The 19,509-nt window shown below is 40.4% G+C and overlaps 1 protein-coding gene across 3 annotated transcripts in view; it reads left to right on the top strand.

Moving 5' to 3' along the window:
• Positions 1–1,802: 1,802 nt before the first annotated feature.
• Positions 1,803–19,509, top strand: part of TMCC1 (transmembrane and coiled-coil domain family 1) — a 247,828-nt gene continuing 230,121 nt past the window's right edge. Inside the window, exons 1-2 of one of the 3 annotated variants that reach the window (XM_049863430.1) lie at positions 1,803–1,909; positions 16,244–16,484. The gene's annotated coding sequence lies outside the window, so the exon portion shown is untranslated. Of the gene's footprint in view, positions 1,910–5,597; positions 6,308–16,243; positions 16,485–19,509 lie in introns of those variants that run through there. The other 2 variants (XM_049863431.1, XM_049863429.1) reach the window with 2 other exon arrangements.

Raw genomic sequence — 19,509 nt, 5'->3', positions numbered from 1 at the left:
GTCTTATTATTCAGTTACAAGAGTTCTTTATCTATCTGGATATAGGTCTTTTATCAGATAATTTTATTGCAAATTCCTCCCTCCTGTTCTGTAGCTTGCCTTTTCATTTTCTTAATGATGTCTTTCAAAGAGCAAAAGATTTTAATTTTGATGAAGTTCAATTTATGAATTATTTCTTTATGTTTCATGCTTTTTGCCTGTCCTAGGGTCAGAAGGATTCTTCCTGTTTTTTTCTAAAAATTTTTTAGTTTTAGCTTTTACATTTATGTTTAACATCTATTTTGAGTTAACCTCCAGGCTGTGGCCTCCTCAAGTGCTCTTGAGCTCTATAAATGCATTCCCCACCACCTCAAATCTAGGAGTCAATCTTGACAACTCCCTTTCCAATCTTCACTCCCTCTTCTCAACCAATCCCTTATCGAGTTCTGCCCATTCTACCCTCCAGTTTTATCCTCCTTTTCTACCACCACCACCCTACCTTGCAAGGACTACTATACCAAACCAAAAAGCCAAACCTATTGTCATGAATTCTGACTCATAGCGGCCTAATAGGACAGAGTAGAACTGCCCCATAGGGTTTCTAATGAGCAGCTGGTGGATTTGAACTGCTGACCTTAGGTTAGCAGCCAGCTCTTAACCACTGGCCACCAGGGCTCCTTGAAAATTATAGTAGCCTTCCAATTGGCTTCCAAGCCCCCTCCAGCCCACTCTTCACACTGCTATCTGAGTGATCTTTTACAACAGAAATAATGATCGTTACTCCCTCTGCAACCTTGTTGAAAAAAGGCTTCGATGGCTTTCGAAAGCTCTCAGATTAAAGCCCCAAATCCTTACCTTGGTGCTTGCCTACCTCTCTCCACCCTCACACATTCTACTCCACATTCATTCGTCTTTCAGAGCCCCATTCTGGCCATGCAAGCTCCACCTCTTGGACCTTTCAAGTCAGCCTTCAGATTTCAGCCCTAACACAGTAGACTAGATTTCTCCACATACAAGCTCTCCTAGCGCCACGTACCTCTCAGAGGAGCTCTTACTAACTGAAAATGTAATTTTGATTTTGTGCGATTCGTCCATTAACATTTTCCTTCTCTATCAGATTTCAAACTCCACGATGCCAGGGACCCCATTTGTCCCCACACTGTGCTCCCAGTTCCTCCAACGGGGCCTGGAGCACGGAAAAAGCCTCAATACATAAATGATGAAAGAGTAACTGAATGAGGAAAATGATAATAATAAAAGGATGAGCTGATGGCTGCTTGCAGCCTCTTCAGTAATAATATCGGACACTAAATACGAACAGCCGCTGCCCGTTTCCCAGCAGTGGCTGAAAACCTGCTAGATCGGAGAAGGAAGGTCCGTCGACCCAAGGTACGGAGAACAGGTGCGTGACTCGGCGCGGCGGCCAGAAATCCGCTCAAACCTGCATTGCCACGGGGCCTTGCTTTCTAGAAAAAGGGGACATGCCAGGGAAGCACGGATTGCATTGCCCGGAGGAGCCCACCTGGAGCACCGGTGCCACCAGCAGCCGCGCGGCTCAGCTCCTCTACCGACCGCGCGGGTGGGCGGGCTGGGGGCGGGGCCGTGCCTTTTCAGGCCCTCTTTCCGCCCCCTGCGGCGTGCGCGCGCCCGCACGGCCTCTCACCGCCTTGCGCGTGCGCCGCCGGTCGGGGGCGGAGGTTGTGGGCGGTGGCGGCGGGCGCACGCGCGCTCTCGCCCCCTCGCACCGCCTCGCGTTCCCGCGTTGGGGTTGAGGCGGCGGTAGCGGCGGCTGAGGCGGCGCGGGGGGAGGGCCGGGAGGGGGGTGTTTGGGGGGATGGACCGGGCGCGGCGGCCGCAGTGGCAGGAGCCAGCGCTTGAGCCCCAGCAACGGCGCTGGCGGAGACGCCACCTGCTCCTCCCCTCCCAGCCGGTGAGTGAGTGCCCCCGCCCCTGAGGATGGCGGCGGCCGCGGCCCCCTCACAGCCCCTCTGTTGGTCGGGGGGGAGAGTCCTGAGGGGAGCGTGGCCCGGCGGCGCCGCAGACGAGGGCCTGGCCTCCCGCTCGCGGCCTGGCGCCTCTCGGACCCTTGCTCACCCCCGTCCGGGGCTGTAGCCCCGGGCCTAGGACTCGACCCCCGGCATCCCCGTTGGGCCTCTGCCCTTTCCCGGCTCGTTGCGCTGTCCTCTTTTCCCTGGGGTTTCTCTCCCCACTCCCATTACCTCCCCCCCTGCCCAGCATCCCTGTCCGGGGCCAGGGTGAGGGAGGGGCGTGTAAGGAGTTGTGCCGAGGCCCGAAGGACTGTTGGTGAGCTGGCTCCCATGGGGGGTCCTGGGTCTTAGGAGCCCTCGCTTGCTCTGGCGTCCCCAGTAGTTGGCCACTCGGGCTCTGCCAGTGCCACCTGAAACCGATGTTGCACCTTTTGTTTTGAATTTGAACTTGTCTTTTAAGGGGAGGAGGGAGCCTGCTGTGCTGGGAACAGGGAGACTAGGTGGTGTGAGGTGGGATGTGAGTCAGGGCTGGCTGGGCTTGGCCTCAGGGTGCCCTTTAGTAACCGTTTTAGGAAGGGGAAAGGTGTGCAGTAAGATGCCCCTTTCCTAAAACGCCAGAGATCCGTTTATAGCTTGCCAGCCCAGCAAAGATGTGAACAGTGTTGGTCCTGGGGTTGGTTTGGGTTCATCCCTTGACAGCATTGATGGTAAGAATCCCCCAGGTGAATCTGTAGCAAGAGTTTGTTGAAGCAACCCCCACTCGAGTTTTGGCCATTTTTTCCCCCTTTTCTTTGGTGACAGATAACACAGTCTTGGTAAATCCTAGGCAGTGCTCTTTGCAGTTGCCTTTTCATTCGGATTTGTTTGTCATACAGGCAAGGAAAATGACCACAGACACACACTCTTTCTCTCACATGTACTCACACTCACTCACACTGTATCCCAGAACGGTTGGTTATAAATCTGACACACTCATGAGAGGTACCTGTACCATAAGCTTCTGTAAGAAAGGCCTGAATTCCTAAATTGGCTAATTCTTTAAAAAAGCATCCAGGGTTTAAAAAGCACGTAGCTGCTTTAGAGAAAGAGAACACAACTTTGATTTGATTATGCCTTCTGATCAGTATCTTAAATTTTAGGATTGGTTAATCCCAGTCTTTGTAGTATTTGGGTATAGAAGGTGTTGCAAATCCTAGAGGAAAGAACCTTATGAAAATATTGGGGTAGATACATTTTTTTCCTCCATTTGTAGATGGGAAGATTGATGCTTGAATTAGGAAGAGGTGGTAGTTTTAGTAGTGTCATGTAGCAAGTGATACTTCTGGGTGGGATTTTGATTTAACAATACCTTGTCCTCTACCAACAGAATTGACTTTTTTTTTTTTTTTTAAAATCCGTCACCCACTCTCTGGCTAGTATAGAAAGATTAATAAGGCTGCTTCTGGTCTGTGGGTGGTAACCTTTAATTTCTAAAGGTTTTCAGCTGTTTACAGAATAGGTTGCTGATGAGCATAGGAAAAATTTAGATATTAAAAATTCATTAACACATGATCTAGGTCTGTTAGAATTATGAGCACTTCTTAAGATTTGTTATAGTGCGAGTGCTGCGTACTTTGTATAGGAAATGAGATTTTTCAGTATTTGCATCCTAAGATAAACAGAGGCACAATCAACTTAAGGAATGTTGTGGCACCATGTAGTAGCTGAGAGAATCTTTTATGAGCAACAACAACAAAAAACTGTAGTTTACGATTTGATGAAGAACCCCAATAATCTGGACTAGTTGGTGGCCACCATTACTTTAAGCCTTTTTTCACTCACTGGAATAATTCCCTTTTCTGCAAGACTTTTTATGCCTATCATAAAACCTATAATGGCTGAAGACTGAAGTTAGACTCCTCAGAGTGGCATTTTTGGATCATTCATTAATTTATTCATCAAATATTTATTAGTCTATAACTTTGACCCAGGAATTTTTCTAGGTGTGGGCTACAGTGGGGGAATGTGTGTGTGGGAAGGAGGAATATACAATAAGCAAGCAAATAGACAAGATAGCTTTAGATGATGGTACAAGCCAGAGGTCAGCAAACTTTTTCTGTTAAGGGCCAGATACCAGATAGTAAATATCTTTGTGGGCCATAAGGTCTCTATGTCTCAACTGCTCAACTCTTATGTTCCAATCAAACTTTGGATGCTGAAATTTGAATTTCATGTAATTTTCGTATATCACAAATACTATTTTGGTTTTATTTCCTCTAACGATTTAAAAATGTACAAACTGTTCTTAGCTCACAGGCCATACAAAAACACAGCAATCTGGATTTGGCTTGTGAGCTCTATTGGTGCCCCCAGTATAACCTATGAATAAAGTAAAAGAAGCCGATGCGACCAGAGTGAGTAACTAGGGTGGGTGGAGTTAGAGTTATCGGGGGAGGCCTCACTAAGGAGAAAGTATTTGAATTGTGGCCTAAAAGATAGAAGAGCTTTCCTGGCAGATGAAACGGCAGGTGCAAAGGCCACAGATGGGAATGAGTATTCTTCCCCTGCATTAAACTTCCCCATATATCATGTCATCTTTTGTGTCTTTTCTCATTTTGTTTCTCTTAACTAGGTTGCTCTTCTCCTTTCATGTTTTAAAAGTCTACCCATTAGAGAATTTAAGGGTTGGAAGAGATCTTAACTTCTTCCAATTGCTGTTTTCTAAAATGTTCTCTGATTGTTCAGCCTCTATTTGAACAACTTTGGTGACAGAAATTCATTATTTTGAGGCAGTCTGTACCACATTTGTTGTTAGTTCCTGTTGAGTTGGCTGTGACTCATGGTGATCCCATGAATGAAACACTGCCCAGTTCCGTACCATTGTCAGGAGCACTGGTGTGTTGGCTAATGTTATGTGTCAACTTGGCTGGGCCATAATTCCCAGTATTGTGTAATTGCCTTCCATTTTGTGATCTGATGTAATTGTCCTCCATTTTGTGGCATTATATAGTTACGTTTTGTAAACCCTAAACCTTTATATGTTAATGAGGCAGGATTAGTGTAGGGTGTATCTTGAGTCAAATTGCAGCCTTACTCAGGTCACATCCTTACTCAAGTCACCACCTTGCTGCAGTCATGCCCTTACTCAAATCACCGCCTTGTTCAAGTAAGGGAAATTTCCTTGAGGGTGAGGCTTCTATCCAATATATATGAATGCACTGGCAAAGCTCTCTTGCTCTGGATCTTGCATCTGGCTCATTGTCATCTGACCTCTGGTTCTTGGGACTTGAGCCAGCAGCCTGTTGTCCGACCTGCTGATTTTGGATTCTTCAGTGTCCACAGCCCTGTGAGCCAGCAGCTTATCATCTGACCTGATTTTCCAGCTTCTTCAGCCTTGTGAGCCAGCAGTCTGCCATCTGACCTGACTTGTTAGCTTCTGTAGCCCTGTGGGCCAGCAGCCTGTCAGCTGACCTGCCGATTTGGGTTCATCAGCCCCTGCAGCCATGTGAGTCAGGAGAAGCCTCTAGCCTGATGCCTGATCTACAGATTTGGGGTTTGTGAGTTGCCACAGCTGCATGAGTCATTTCCTAGAGATAAATCTCGCTCTCTCTCTGTGTATATATATTACATATATATATATATATATATGCACTTCACTTGTTTTGCTTTTCTGGAGAACCCTGCCTAAGACATTTGGTATTGAAGGTGGTTCTAGAAAACCAGAATTGTTAAGGATGAGTTTTCTAAATTGGTTCTCAAGTTTGGCTAATCTTAAAGGTGCTGGTGATTCTGCCTCCAGTAGTAAAGAAGACACTGCTAACCCATGGTGTGAGCTGGCAATAGCAAAATATCGCCACCAATAGCTCAATTTATTTGTTAGAAACAAAACACTGGGTAATTGCATACTGGACACTTTTCTATAATTTTGTCAAAATGAGAAGTATAGGGAAGCTGGTTGGTTGGTTGTACTTTTCACTAGACAAAGCGGTGAAAGAAAGAGATGAGCTCAGGGCTTCAGAGTCATAGCTCAAATGCTGCATAAAAGACATGAAAATGCCAATTGTGCCCTGAAAGAAAGCCTTCTTTCTTGTAGTAACAGAGCTGATGTTGCCGAAAATCAAACTCAGAGTCTTATGAGAAGACTGACTGAATTACAATGCCAGTTCAATTCCCAACCTTGAATGGTGTCTGAAGTTGAAGTGAGGGCATTGATTGGGAAGAAGTGGGACCCTGAAACTTGGGATGAGGACATGTGGACAGATAATCAGGAAGCTGGGGACACTGGGCCCCTCAATTCTGCTGAATCACTCTTCCCAACAGCACCACCCATCCGTCTGAATAGATTACCCCATCTTTGTCTGGTAAGCCACCCTCTCTGGGAAATCCATGATCTCTTCCACCCCCATTTGATGAGATTGACTCAGCTGTGCCTGAAGCAGAGCTAACGCCAGGGGCATTCCCTGAGGCAGGTGCCTTATAAGAAGTTGCTGAATGTTCCCAGGATCCACTTCCACCACCCATTTTGTTTCTAGACCTATAACTAGATTTAAATCCCAGTGAGCCCCAAAAGGTAGAGTACAAAGTGTGACCCAGGAGGAGGTACGCTACACTCCAAAAGAACCATAACCAGTTGAGGTGCTTGCGGAGGGTAAAGGGAATACAGAATGGGTGGTGGAAGAAGGCAGTTCTAAATACCGGTTGTGACCACGTGACCAGTTGCAGAAACGAGGACTGTTTGTTATGGGATTTTCTTCCTTACTTTATCCATAACCAAAAAAAAAAAAAAAAAAACCAAACCCAGTGCCCTCGAGTGGATTCAGAATTATTTTTGTTTCCTTCCCTCCCTCTTAAGATGTAAACAGGGCTAGCGTGGCCAGCATGCTTGAGTCCATTGTTGCCTTCTAACCTTGGGCATTCATCTACTAGTACTATGTCAGACAATAATCTTTTGTGATCCATAGGTTTTACATTGGCTGATTTTTGGAAGCCCTTTTTTCCTACTCTTCCTTAGTCTGGAAGCTCCGCCGAAACCTGTCCAGTATGGGGGACGCTGCTTGTATACCTGTGGTATAGCTTCCAGCATCATAGCAACATACAAGCCACCACAGTATGACAAACAGACAGATGGTTGGTGGATACCACACACACCCACACACACCCATTTTTAGGTAGTATTGTTAAAATATTCTTCATGTTGTAATAGGATTCTCCCTCTCTACCCTCTCTCACTAATCCTACTTTATGCTCTCTCTGAGCCCAAGAAGTAAACCTGCAGTAAAGTTGCACCTCATCTCAGTATTAGGTTCTAAAGTTGGTGCATGAGGCAAAAATCACATCAGATGAAAACTGTACTTGAAAATACTTTAAATTGCCCAAAAAGTATAGTGTGCATTTTTTATTTTTAATGTGTAATATAAACTAAAAAATCCGTTGCCGTTTTCAAGTTTTTCCAACTCATAGTGACCGTATAGGACAGAGTAGAGCTGCCCCATAGGGTTTCCAAGGCTGTAATCTTTACTGAAGCTGAGTGCCACATCTTACTCCTGTGGAGTGGCTGGTGTGCTCAAACCTCCAACCGTCTGGTTAGTGGCTTTTCCACTGCGCCACCAGGGCTCCTCTTTTAATGTATAACCATGTACGGTTCTTAATGCACATTAAATGCTGAGAGCTACTGAGTTTGACTGAAGGAAGGAGCAAGAGGGAAATAAATTGGTATGTAAATATTTGGACTTTCAAACTATTTTGCTTTTTAAGACAGCTATAAAATCCCTAGCAGAGATTGGGGGATGGTAGGGAATATCTAATGTGTTCCTGCTTCTGTGTCAGGTTTATTTTATTCTATTTTTACATTAAACCTCTCTTACATTAATAAATGTTTATAGATGTGTTTGTTATGAATATTAAATGAGATAATACGAAAGCATCTACACAAGGTGGTCAATAAATGTTTGCAGGATTTGAATTTGAATTTTTGCTTTCTTGGGCTCACGTACATACTGTCATTTGAAAAGTGGTTGAGAAAAACTTGGCCACCTGCTTCCTGTCTTTCCAAATTGGCGTTTCCTGTTGTGGCTCTACTAAACAGCTGTCACACTCTATATCCATAAGCATTGGTCAGATTTTACCAGAGGTCAGCTTGTAAGTTAATTGGGTATTTGAGGTAATTCTAGTAGCTTTTTTTTCTTTTTTTAAATATTTTGTTGAGTTTTTGGTGAAAGTTTACACGGCAAGTTAGATTCCCACTTGACGATTTCCACACAAATTGTTCAGTGACATTAGTTACATTTATCACAATGGGTCAACATTGTCTGTGTTCAGTTTGTTCCCTTTCCAGTACTCTAGTTTCCCTGACCTCTTTCTTCTCATCTTTGCTTTTGAGTAATTGTTGACCTCTATTAGCTCTTCCACATGACTCTTGAAGTGTGTGAACACTGCTACTGTTTATCCCATTTAAGCCTTTACTTCTCATGACTAAATATTTTTATTTCTTTTAGTTTTGTCTTTTTTTCTTTTTTACCTTTCTTATTGTACTCTGTAAGCGTACCAGTTTATCATTGTTTCTCTTTTACTTTAGTACTTTGAAGTACATTTTAAGATACCAACTCAAGTTTTATCTCCTTGATGATGTCTTCCCTCACAATCTGAGACATATTACTTTTTTTAAACCAAATTTTAGATTTCTTTTTTTATTGTGGTAAATAGATATGTAACAAAACATTTGCCATTTCTTGGTCTAATATTCTTTATCTGTATTCCTCAATTTCATGTTCTAATATTTTATATTCCGTATCGTTTCATGAGGGTTTGTCTTACCTTGCAATGAGATGACAAGCTTCTTGAGGTCAAAGACCATGTTTTAAGCATCTTTTGTGTCCCAGACACAACAAGTAAAATTCCAGGCATGTAGTAAAAAAAGAATATTAACATTTGTTTAACGAAGTTTTTTTTTAATTATTTTTTGTTGTTGAGAATATACGTAGCAAAAGTACCCACCAAGTTTCTGCATGTACAATTCAGTGACGTGTTTTGAGTTGCTTTTGTCAATTTGATTCTATATAAATAGATCTTACAAGAGCATAAGGCTGAAGGCAGACATTCTTACTAGTTAAGCTAAAGTATTATTTGGTTTTCAGAAGACTTCAGGGGATATTTTTGGTTTAAAGACTATTTTAGGGCAATAGGTTCGGGTGTTTAATAAGCTTTATTTTAGAATAGTTTAGATGTACAGAATTATTGCAAAGATAGTACAGAGAATTCCTTTCTATCCCACACCCAGTTTCCCCTATTATTAACAACTTACATTAGATTAGGATGGTACATTTGTTACAATTAATGAGCCAATATTGGTATATTATTATTAACTAAGTCCATGCTTTTTTTGTATTTTTCTGGTTTTTACCTTATGTCTTTTTTTTTGTTCCAGGATCCCGTTCAGGATATCATATTACTTTTAGTGGCCGTGATTTCTAGGCTCCTCTTGATTGTGTCAATTTCCCAGACTGTCCTTGTTTTTGATGACCGTGGCTGTTTTTAAGATTACCAGTCAGGTATTTTGTAGAATGCCTCTCATTTTGGGATTTGTCTGACGTTTTTCTTATGGTAGACTGGTATAATGTCTTTTTGAAAGGAACACAAACCGTGGAGGTTATCATGCCATTTTTATGTACCATATGTATTAAGGATGCATACTGTAAATGTGTCTTATCAGTGTTGGTGTTAACCATAACCACTTGGCTTGAAGTAGTCTTTCCCAGGTTTCTCCACCATAAAGTTACTCATTTTTTTTCCTTTCCATACTATACTCTTTGGAAAGAAATCGCTATGCTTAGTCCACACTTAGAGAATGAATAATTCTGTTCTACCTCCTACATAAATTACTTTGGCTTCTGCATGGGAGATTTGTCTGTTCTCACCATTTATTTTTTATGCGATCATTTATTTATGTCACTATGGACTCATGAATATTCTATACTTGGGCTATAGTCCAATATGACTTTATTTATTTGATTGCTCAAATTGTTCCAGCTTTGGCCACTGGAAGCCTTTCAGTTGGCTCCTGTATCCTTTCTCTTTGACATACCCTCATCATTGTCTTTTTTTTTTTTTTGAGCACTTTCTTACTTTCTGGCAACATAGGATGCTTTAGGCTCATCTTTTATAGTTCCTGTCCCAGTCCTATAATCAATCATTTTTCCAAGAAGCCCTGGTTCCTTTTATTGGAGAATGGATTTAAAAACCAAGATCTGGGTGTTAGATGTGCCTGTTATTATTGGGGTGTTGTTGCTCCTAGGCCCTCTCAGGTGATAGAGCAAGGAGATACATGCTTGTATACTAACTCATGTGTATGCACATATCTATAAACATTTCCCTATGTAACTGTATATCTGTATTAAGCTAAACATGTGTTCATAGTGATGGCTCCACTTCTGTAATTCATTACCACATGGGTTAGAATTGCTTCACGCCACTTGGCTCTCACCATCTGCCACTCATTTACTTAATTCTTCAATTCCAATACATGTTTAGTGGTTTCAGAATTGTTAACCCATACTTTCTTGGGAAACAACTTTATCGACTCTGGTACTATGTTTATGTACTGTTCCTTTTACCTTTAGTGTTACCAGGGACAGATTACCCAGTAGGCGAGGTATGCATGGGTGAAAACAGGTGAAATTGTGCACTACAGGTTAGTAAGTAAGCACAAGTAAGCCTGTGAGTACCTTGCTTACTGGTTAATCCACCCCTGAGTGTTAGACTCAACTCATTTTCAAAGTTACTTAAGTCAGCACCTTATTCCTCACCCCTTTCAGTAAGATTGTTTCATACATTTGTAATACATTTAGTTTATTTTGCATTCCATCCTGGGATCCCTCTACCTCCTAAATGATTATTTAATTACTTAATAATTTGCATATATTAAAGTTTATTCTTTGTGGCTTAAAGTTTATTCTTTGTGGCTTAAAGTTATGTGTTGAGCTTTGGCAAAATTTAGGTATATTGTGTTTACCATTATGGTATCATACGAGAATAGCTTCACCTATTCAATCCTCCTCCCACCAACCGCTGGCAGCTGCTGATTTGTTTGTTTTCTCTCTGCTTTTGCCTTTTTTCCCAATGTCATGTTAGTATATTATGTTTTAAAAAGCATTTTTGAGTGATTTTTATCAGTATAGCATTTTGTTAAGCAGTGGAACATACAAGTACTAGATAACTACCATTTGGAAAAATTTCTTTATGTAACATAAAATTTACCATTTAAAATATATAATTTAGTGACTTTTGGTACATTCACAATGTTGTGCAATTACCACCACTATCTAATTCCAGAACATTGTCATTACCCCAGAAAGAAACCGATACCCGTTAAGCAGTCAGTCCCCATTTCCCCCTCCCCTAGCAACCAACAGCCTGCTTTCTGTCTCTATTCTAGACATTTCATACAAATGGAATCATACGATATGTGGCCTTTTGTGTCTAGCCCCTTTCACTTAGCATAATGTTTTCAAGGTTTATCCATGTTGTAGCATGTATCAATAGCTTATTCCTTTGTTATGGCTGAATAAAACTTCACTGTGTGGATATATTTCATTTTGTTAATCCATTCATCAGTTGATGGACATTTGGGCTGTTTCCACCTTTTAGCTATTATGAATAATGCTACTTTGAACATTCTTGTACAGTAATATTTCTTTGAACATACCTATTCAATTCTCTTGGGTATCTAGCATGTTTCTTTTGATACATTTTATTTTCATATTAAGAGAAAAGTTATCCAGTATCTTGGTTTGGGGTAAAGTACTGAAAGAACACTACATTTTCCTGACATTCTCTTGATATTCATTAGTGAATATTGAAATCACAGAATTTTCTGGTTGTCATTATACAGTAAAGAATTTTTGGTACAGATGGGATAACAGTAGGTAGCCTTCCTCTAGAATTCTGTCTGAGGAACATCCTGAATTATGTTGTGTACCATGCAGTTAACCTGTCTCAGAGTAGCAAATGATCTCTCACCGTGAAGTTGGATTGTAAAATCTGCTAGCGGTCCCAGGGAATCTCTGAGTGTATGGAATTCTGTGTTTACCGATATGTATTCAGAGGAATAGTAGGCAGGATTCCCATTTTGTAAATTATTGGCATCAGTGGTATTACAGAGGTTTTATTCTCGTTAACCACATTTCCCTTGAGGTTTGGGCTATAATAGAGTGACCTCAAATATTGGTGCTTTCTTTTCCTGTTTCAGTGCCTGACCCTGAAGCTTCGTCTTGCAGCTATTGCTTTGATGCTTTTCGCTTTGTCAAATTTGGTTTGCTCAGGAAGACTTGGCAGAAGTTTTCTTATTCTGCCAATTTGGGACAATCTGACCAGTTCATTGAACTGTAATGTTGTTATTCAGACTTCTTGAAGTCAAGGAGCTGTCTTTGTAACTTACTTCTAAGTGACTATGGGGTTCCCTGAAGACAATGGAAAATAGATAAATTGTATATTGACCACGATCACACTTTATTGCAAAGTATTTCTTTGTAGGCATGTTTTTCAAAGGGTTTAAAAACCACCGTCTATAATAGAATGCCGGAGAAAGATGTGGCAGTCTGCTTCTGTAAAAATTACAGCTTTGGAAACACTTTGGGGCAGTTATATTCTGTCCTGTAGGGTCACTATGAGTTGAAATCAATTTGACAGCAGTGGGTGGGTATAATACAACGCTGGGCTGGGAACAAAGAAGATTTAATTTTCATTTTCCGGAAGACTCACTCTCTGTTATTGGATAACTTACACTTGAGGCTGGGCTTCTTTCTGTGAAAAAGAGATAGGATCAACTCTTTATAATTTACAGGAATGTCGTGATGGCAGTTGAGTTTTAGTAATCAAGTTTGATTTGTTTGAAAGATGGACATTTTGGAAGATAATGTGTATTGTGAAAATTCTTGTTAGAGCTCTTTATTTTAATAATGCAGATGAATCTTTATCATTATAATAAAGCCTTTGTCAAATACTGTATATTTTACTTATTTGTTATGTTTGCCGTTTACCGTGCTCCTCATTCTTTTGTGTAGCTCCATTTTCCTCCTGATTGAAGGATTTGTTTTTAACATTGCTTGTAGTACAGGTTTGTTGGTGATGAATTCTCTTTGCTTTTGTATATATGAAAAGTCTTTTAATTTGCCTTCATTTTTAAAAGCTATTTTACTGGGGACAGAAAGTTAGGTAGACAGGTTTTTTCTTTAAGATGCTGCCTCACTGTCCTCTGCTTTGCATTATTTTCGAAAAGAAGTCTGCTGTCAGACTTTATTTCTCTGTATATGTGTGTTTTTTCCCTCTGGCTGCTTTTAGGAGTTTCTCTTCAAGCAATTTGATTTTGATGTATGTTGGTGTAGTTGTAATTTTCCTCATTTTTCTTGGGCTTGGTGTTTGTTGAGCTTCTCACACCTGTGGGTTTACAGTTTTCACCAAATTTGGAAAATTTTTGGTCAAGATTTCTTAACATTGTCTTCCTCCTACTCCTCAGGGACTCCGGTCACACATATTATGGGTTACTTAAGGTTGTTCCATAACTCATTAATGTCCTGTTCATTTTTTCCTAGTGTTCTCATTTCTATTGCTGTGTCTTTAAATTCACTAATCTTTTCTTCTTCAGTGTCTTATCTGCTGTCAGTCCCACCCAGTGTATTTTTTATTTAAGACATTTATGTGTATATGTATATATATATATATATAAGCTTTAGAACTTTGACTTGTATCTTTTTTGCATATTCATGTCTCTACTTAACATGCTTAGTGTTTACTTTTTTTTTTCAGTGTTTACTTTTTGAACCTGTGAAATGTAGTTATATTATTTAATATTCTTGTGTACTAATTTGGCCATTTGTGCCAATACTGGGTGTTTCTATTGATTGATTTTTTCCTTCTCATAATGGGTCATATTTTCCTGCCTCTTTGCATGCCTGATAATTTTTGATTGGGTGGCAAAAAAAATTTTGCCTTTTTTGATGCTAGATTTTTTTGTATTATAAATATTCTTGAGCTTTGTTTGAGGGTACAGTTAAGTAATCTGGAAATAGTTTGAGCTTTCAGAGCTTGCTTTTAAGCTTTGTTAGGTGGAACGAGAGCAGTGGTTAATTTTGTCCAAAACTGAGGTCATACTCTTTTGAGTACTACTGATGCCTTATGAATTATGGGATTTTCCATTCTGGCTAGTGAGAACATGAACTATTCCTGGCCCCATGTGAGATTTGGAGATTGTTCCTTCTACTCCTTTCAGTTGGCGTCCTCCTCACCCCAGCCCTCACCTCTATCTTGGATAGTTCCTTCATATACATACATTGATCAGTAATCAACTGAAGACTTGAAGGAGACCCTTAGCAGATCACTGAATCACTCTCTGTCTCTGGGCAGCTCTCTCTTCTGCGGTACTCTACTTCGAGAACTCTAGCCACCTTGGCCTCCCTGCACTTCCAGTTCCTTCACTTCAACTCAGAGAGACTGCCGGACTCTGCCAGGGTTTCTCTCCCTGTGCTTTGGCCTGGAAACTCTCTCCAGGCATTAAACTGGGGCAGTGATTGGTTCTTCTTTCTCAGGGATCACTGTGCTGTGCTGCCTGGTGTCTAAGGTCTGAAAACCATTCTTTCATATATTTTGTTGTTTTTTTTTAGTTGTGGGTGTGTGAATCCAGTCCTTGCTACTCCATCATGGCCAGAGCTTACTGTATATTCTGTAATTTATAGTTTGATAGAATTGTAGTGATATGGCTGTTATCAAGATCACTGCTTTAATTTGCTACTGAAATATATAGATTCCTAGTTCTATAAGATATCTAACCAGAAACCAAAAAAAAAAAGACCTTTGGCTGTCAAGTTGATTCTGACTCATGGCGACCCCCATGTGTTACAGAGTAGAAGTGTTCCACAGATTTTCTTGGCTGTAATCTTACAGAAGCAGATTGCCAGGCCTTTCTTCTGTAGTGCCACTAGGTGGATTCAAACAGCCAACCTTTCAGTTTCAAATTGGTTGTGCCACCCAGGGACTGTAAGAGTACACAGAACCACCCTATGTGTCAAATTAACTTTGATGTTCCTCATGCCAGAGCTACATACAAGTTTTTTGCATACGTTATTCTATATTTTATGCTGACATAGGCATGTGTATTAGTAGTTCTACAGCATTTGTTTTATAAGACCAGAATGCTTGGTCTTTTTGCCAGACTACCTAATGTTATATGTCTGTTTATGTTTGTTTGGTTGTGTGATATGGCCATCATCTTGAAAAAAAAAGAAACCAAAACAAGAATTAGATTTTTGTGTTTTCTTTAACACACAGCTTGTTTATTATTAATCAGAGAGCTGGATTACCTGCTGAGGTGTATCTTTTTTTTTTTTAATTGTACTTTAGATGAAGGTTTACAGAACAAACTAGTTTCTCACATCAGTCTGTACACAAATTGTTCTATGACACTGGTTAACAACCCCACAACATGTCAGCACTCTCCCTTCTCAACCCTGGGTTCCCCATTACCAGCTTTTCTGTTCCCTCCTACCTTCTAGTCCTTGCCCCTGGGCTGGTGCGTCCCTTTAGTCTTGCTTTGTTCCATGGGCCTGTGCAGTCATTGCCTGAAGGGTGAACCTCAGGAGTGACCTCATCACTGAGCTGAAAGAGTGACCAGGGGCCATACTCTCAGGGTTTCTTCAGTCTCTGTCAGGCCATCAAGTCTGATCTTTGTTTTTGATTAGAATTTTGTTCTACATTTTTCTCCAGCTCAGCCTGGGACCCTCTATTTTGATCCCTGTCAGAGCAGTCACTGGTGGTAGCCGGGTACCATCTCACTGTTCTGGACTCAGTCTGGTGGAGGGTGTGGTAGATGTGGTCCATTAGTCCTTTGGACTAATCTTTCCCTTGTATCTTTAGTTTTCTTCATTCTTCTTGCTCCTGAAGGGGTGAGACCAGTGGAGTATCCTAGATGGCTGCTCACAGGCTTTTAAGATCCCAGATGCTACTCACCAAAGTACAATGTAGAACATATTCTTTATAAACTACGTTATGCCAGTTGAGCTAGATAGTCCCGGAGATCATGGTCCCACAGCCCTTAGCTCAGCAATTCGGTCTGAGGTGTTATCTTTGATTGCTGCTCTCAGTGATAAGCCCCAGTGCCACCTGGACGTGGGTACTCCATGTAATCTATCTGTGTTTACTAGTGTCAACTTGAAAGATTTTATAGCCTAAGAACTGGTAATTATTTGTCAGCCAGTCATTTGGATTCAGTAGTATTTCTTTCTCCTTCTCTTGCTCCTCTGTCCCAGCAGGTGTTACTCTCTTGAGAAGACACACCCACAGTTAGTACTTCAGATGCTGACACTTGGTGAACAGCTGCTCTTAATCATAAGATTTAAAAGACACGGTGTCCACCCTCCCAGATTGGGTCTCTTTTCATATGGATCTTCTGTGTCTTTTTTAAAAAGAACATTTTTCGGAAAACATTTTGGATTCAACTATTCATCCTCATCTATGCAAAGAAAGGAAAACTATTGCTGGGATTTTGAGGAGGTATGTCATTTTTCTTCTGCAAAGTTGCATCGCTTAGGTGTTCCAAGCAGTATGAAATGATGATATAACCGTCACTCTTTCCTCTAGAATTGAATTCTCATTTACTTACTTGTTCCTTTCTTTTATTCTTTCTTTTTCTAGCAGTTGTCCAGCTCAAAAAAGTTTTATTCATGTGCATTATAAGAGTTCATTTCTTATATTGTTCCTGAATGTTATTGACACTGGGTTAGACTTAAAAGTAACTGGAAGCAGCTTGAATTTTTTTTTTTTTTACTTTTTTAAAATAATTTTTATTGAGCTTCAAGTGAACGTTTGCAAATAAAGTCAGTCTGTCACATATAAGTTTATATACACCTTACTCCATACTCCCACTTGCTCTCCCCCTAATAGCAGCTTAAATTTTTATTCCTTAAAATTGTGGCTTCAATGAAATGATTGGTTCCCATATTGTGTAGATAATGGATGGTTTGAGAGAGTTCAGAATCTTTAGCAAAGTATATAGCTATATGATTTTATAGTGTGGTTCAGTATCATCTATGAGAGGAAGTGTGATATAGTACAGTTTTGAACTAAGAATCGAGAGACTTCAGTCCCAGTTCTGACATTTTTAATGCCGTGCTTTAAGACTTAAAGTATATGTCTCCTCACTTCTAAAATGGGCTTATTGTTACTTGCTTTACACACCTAACGGGGTTGTTGAGGATCAGATGGGAAAATTTGTGTGAAAGACTATTTATCCATATAAAGGATTGTTATTGTAGAGAATTGTAGGCATATCTGTTCTTTCAGTCACTTAAAATTTTAATTTTTATTTCTCTTAAATATATCTGCAAACTTTTTGATGGTATACTGCCATCATGAATCATATTTTTAAATCTCCGTACTTAATCATAAATAGTTGTTTTTACAGTGCCTGACACATGGGATCTCCATGAGTCAGAATTGGTTAGAAGGCAACTGGTTTTCTGTTTGTTTTTGAATTACATAATAGGTGTTCAGTATATTTTAAAAAGTGGACTTGTTGAATTTAATGCCAAAAAAGTCAATTTCTGTGGCAAGGAGTCATTTTATAAGATCTCTTGGATAGTGTTTTGAAGAGAAAGCTCATTTGTTTATTGTTTCATTCATTTAAAAATATTTATTGAATGCTTACTGTGTTCTGGACACTGGGGAAAAAAACAGACAAAAGTCTGTGCCTCTGTAGAGCTTACATTATGTATTGTATGGAGAGACAGAGTAAACAAAATAAGTAATAAATTTGTTAGTTGGGGACAGTTTCTAACAAGAAAAAAAAAAACAGAAAAGTGGGGAATAGGGCATATCTATGGTAGGGATTAGGTGGCCGCAGATGGCCTCATAGAGACAGTGACATTTGAGGAAAGACTTGAAAGAGGTAGGAGGGTAAGCCATGCAGATATATAGAAGAACTTCCCAGGTACACGGAACGGCAAGTGCAAAGGCCCTGAGGCAGAAGCTTGCCTGGCATGTTTGCTGAATGGCGAGGGGAGGGTGGGTGCATATCTTGTGCTGGTTTATGGAAGTACTTTTTAAACTTAATATGCATATGAATTGACTTTGGGGATCTTGTTAAAATTCAGATTCTCATTTTGTAGCTCTGGGGTGGGGTCCATTTCTTATAGGCGCTCAGGTGATGCTAATTCTGCTGGTCCTTGGTAGGACCTTAGTTTTTACCTTGAGAGAGATGGAAAGTTTTTGGTGGGCTTTGGGCAGTGGAGTGACATGATCTGATTGACATTTTGTCATTAACACTATTCTGGCTGCTGTGTTGATAATAGACTGATGGGGGATTGGGCAAGGGCAAAAACAGGAATACCAGTTACAAAGCTATTACCATAATCCAAGTGAGAGAAGATGATGTTTTGGATCATGTTGGGTGTAGCAGTGAATATGTTGTGAGGCTTGGTCTGATTCTGAGTATGTTTTTCAAGTAGAGTCAACAAATTTTGCTCATAGAATGGATGTGTGCTGTGAAAAGAAGAAATGAGTTAAAGACAGTGCTGAGGTTTTTGCTCCAAGTTCCTGGAATGACGCAGTTGCCATTTATTGAGTTGGGGAAGACTGAAGGAAGAACAAGTTTGGAGGGGAAGAAAAGGATTTTGGACATAAATTTGAGATGCCTAAGTTTTTTACTTTTTTTTTTATTAGAGTTAATAGAGATATTGAGTAGGCAACTGGGTTTATGAATCTGGAATTCACGTGGGAGGACCTGCTGGAGGTATACATTTGAGTGTTGTTAACAAATAGATTAAAACCTTGAGACTGGATGAGATCACCAAGGGAGTACAGATTGAAGTGAGACAGAGTTGAAGAACTTAGAGTTTAGAGGACACGAAGATGAGAAGGGGCCACCAGAGGAGACTTAGTAGGAGCAGCCAGAGAGGTAGGGAGTAAACCAGATGAGTTGGTATCCTGAAACCAAATGATGAAAGTGTTTCAAGGTGTAGGGATTGATCAACAGTGTCAAATACTACTGTTAAGATGAAGGCTGAGAATTAATCATTTGATTTAGCAGTCCAGAAGTTATTAGTAACCTTGGCATTTATGGAACACCTCTATTTCTCCTTTTATTTATTTAAAAAATATCTGTTCAATACTTGAGTATGTGTTTGGCTCTTTTGTATGTGCTGAAGGTACTATGAACGTTTCTGCCCAAATGGAGCTTCCGTTCTAGGGAAATGAAGTAACAGATTGAGGACAAGACTCGTTAGTGGTCTCAAACAAGTACTGGTGGTCTTAAAAGCAATGTGGGCATGTGGAAAACCCAAAGAAAATTGATGAGATGAACTTACCTTTCTGATAGTTAGGACCGTGCTCAAATATTGTGGAGAATGTAGAAAACAGAGTTAAGCAATTATCTGACAAACCTTGATTGTGAAAAGAGGTTCAGATGTGTTAAGTTTATGTTCTCCTTTTTATATTCTCAGATTCCTCAGTGGCAGTGTATGGGATTGATCCCATAGCAATTCAAGTCAGCAGACTTTTGAGTATTTGTTATGTGCAAGGC

The sequence above is a fragment of the Elephas maximus genome, chromosome 20 (genome assembly GCF_024166365.1).
Source record: "Elephas maximus indicus isolate mEleMax1 chromosome 20, mEleMax1 primary haplotype, whole genome shotgun sequence".
Taxonomy (NCBI): Eukaryota; Metazoa; Chordata; class Mammalia; order Proboscidea; family Elephantidae; genus Elephas; species Elephas maximus.
Note: the sequence above shows the minus strand (reverse complement) of the source record. Positions and strands in the feature narration are given on the sequence as shown.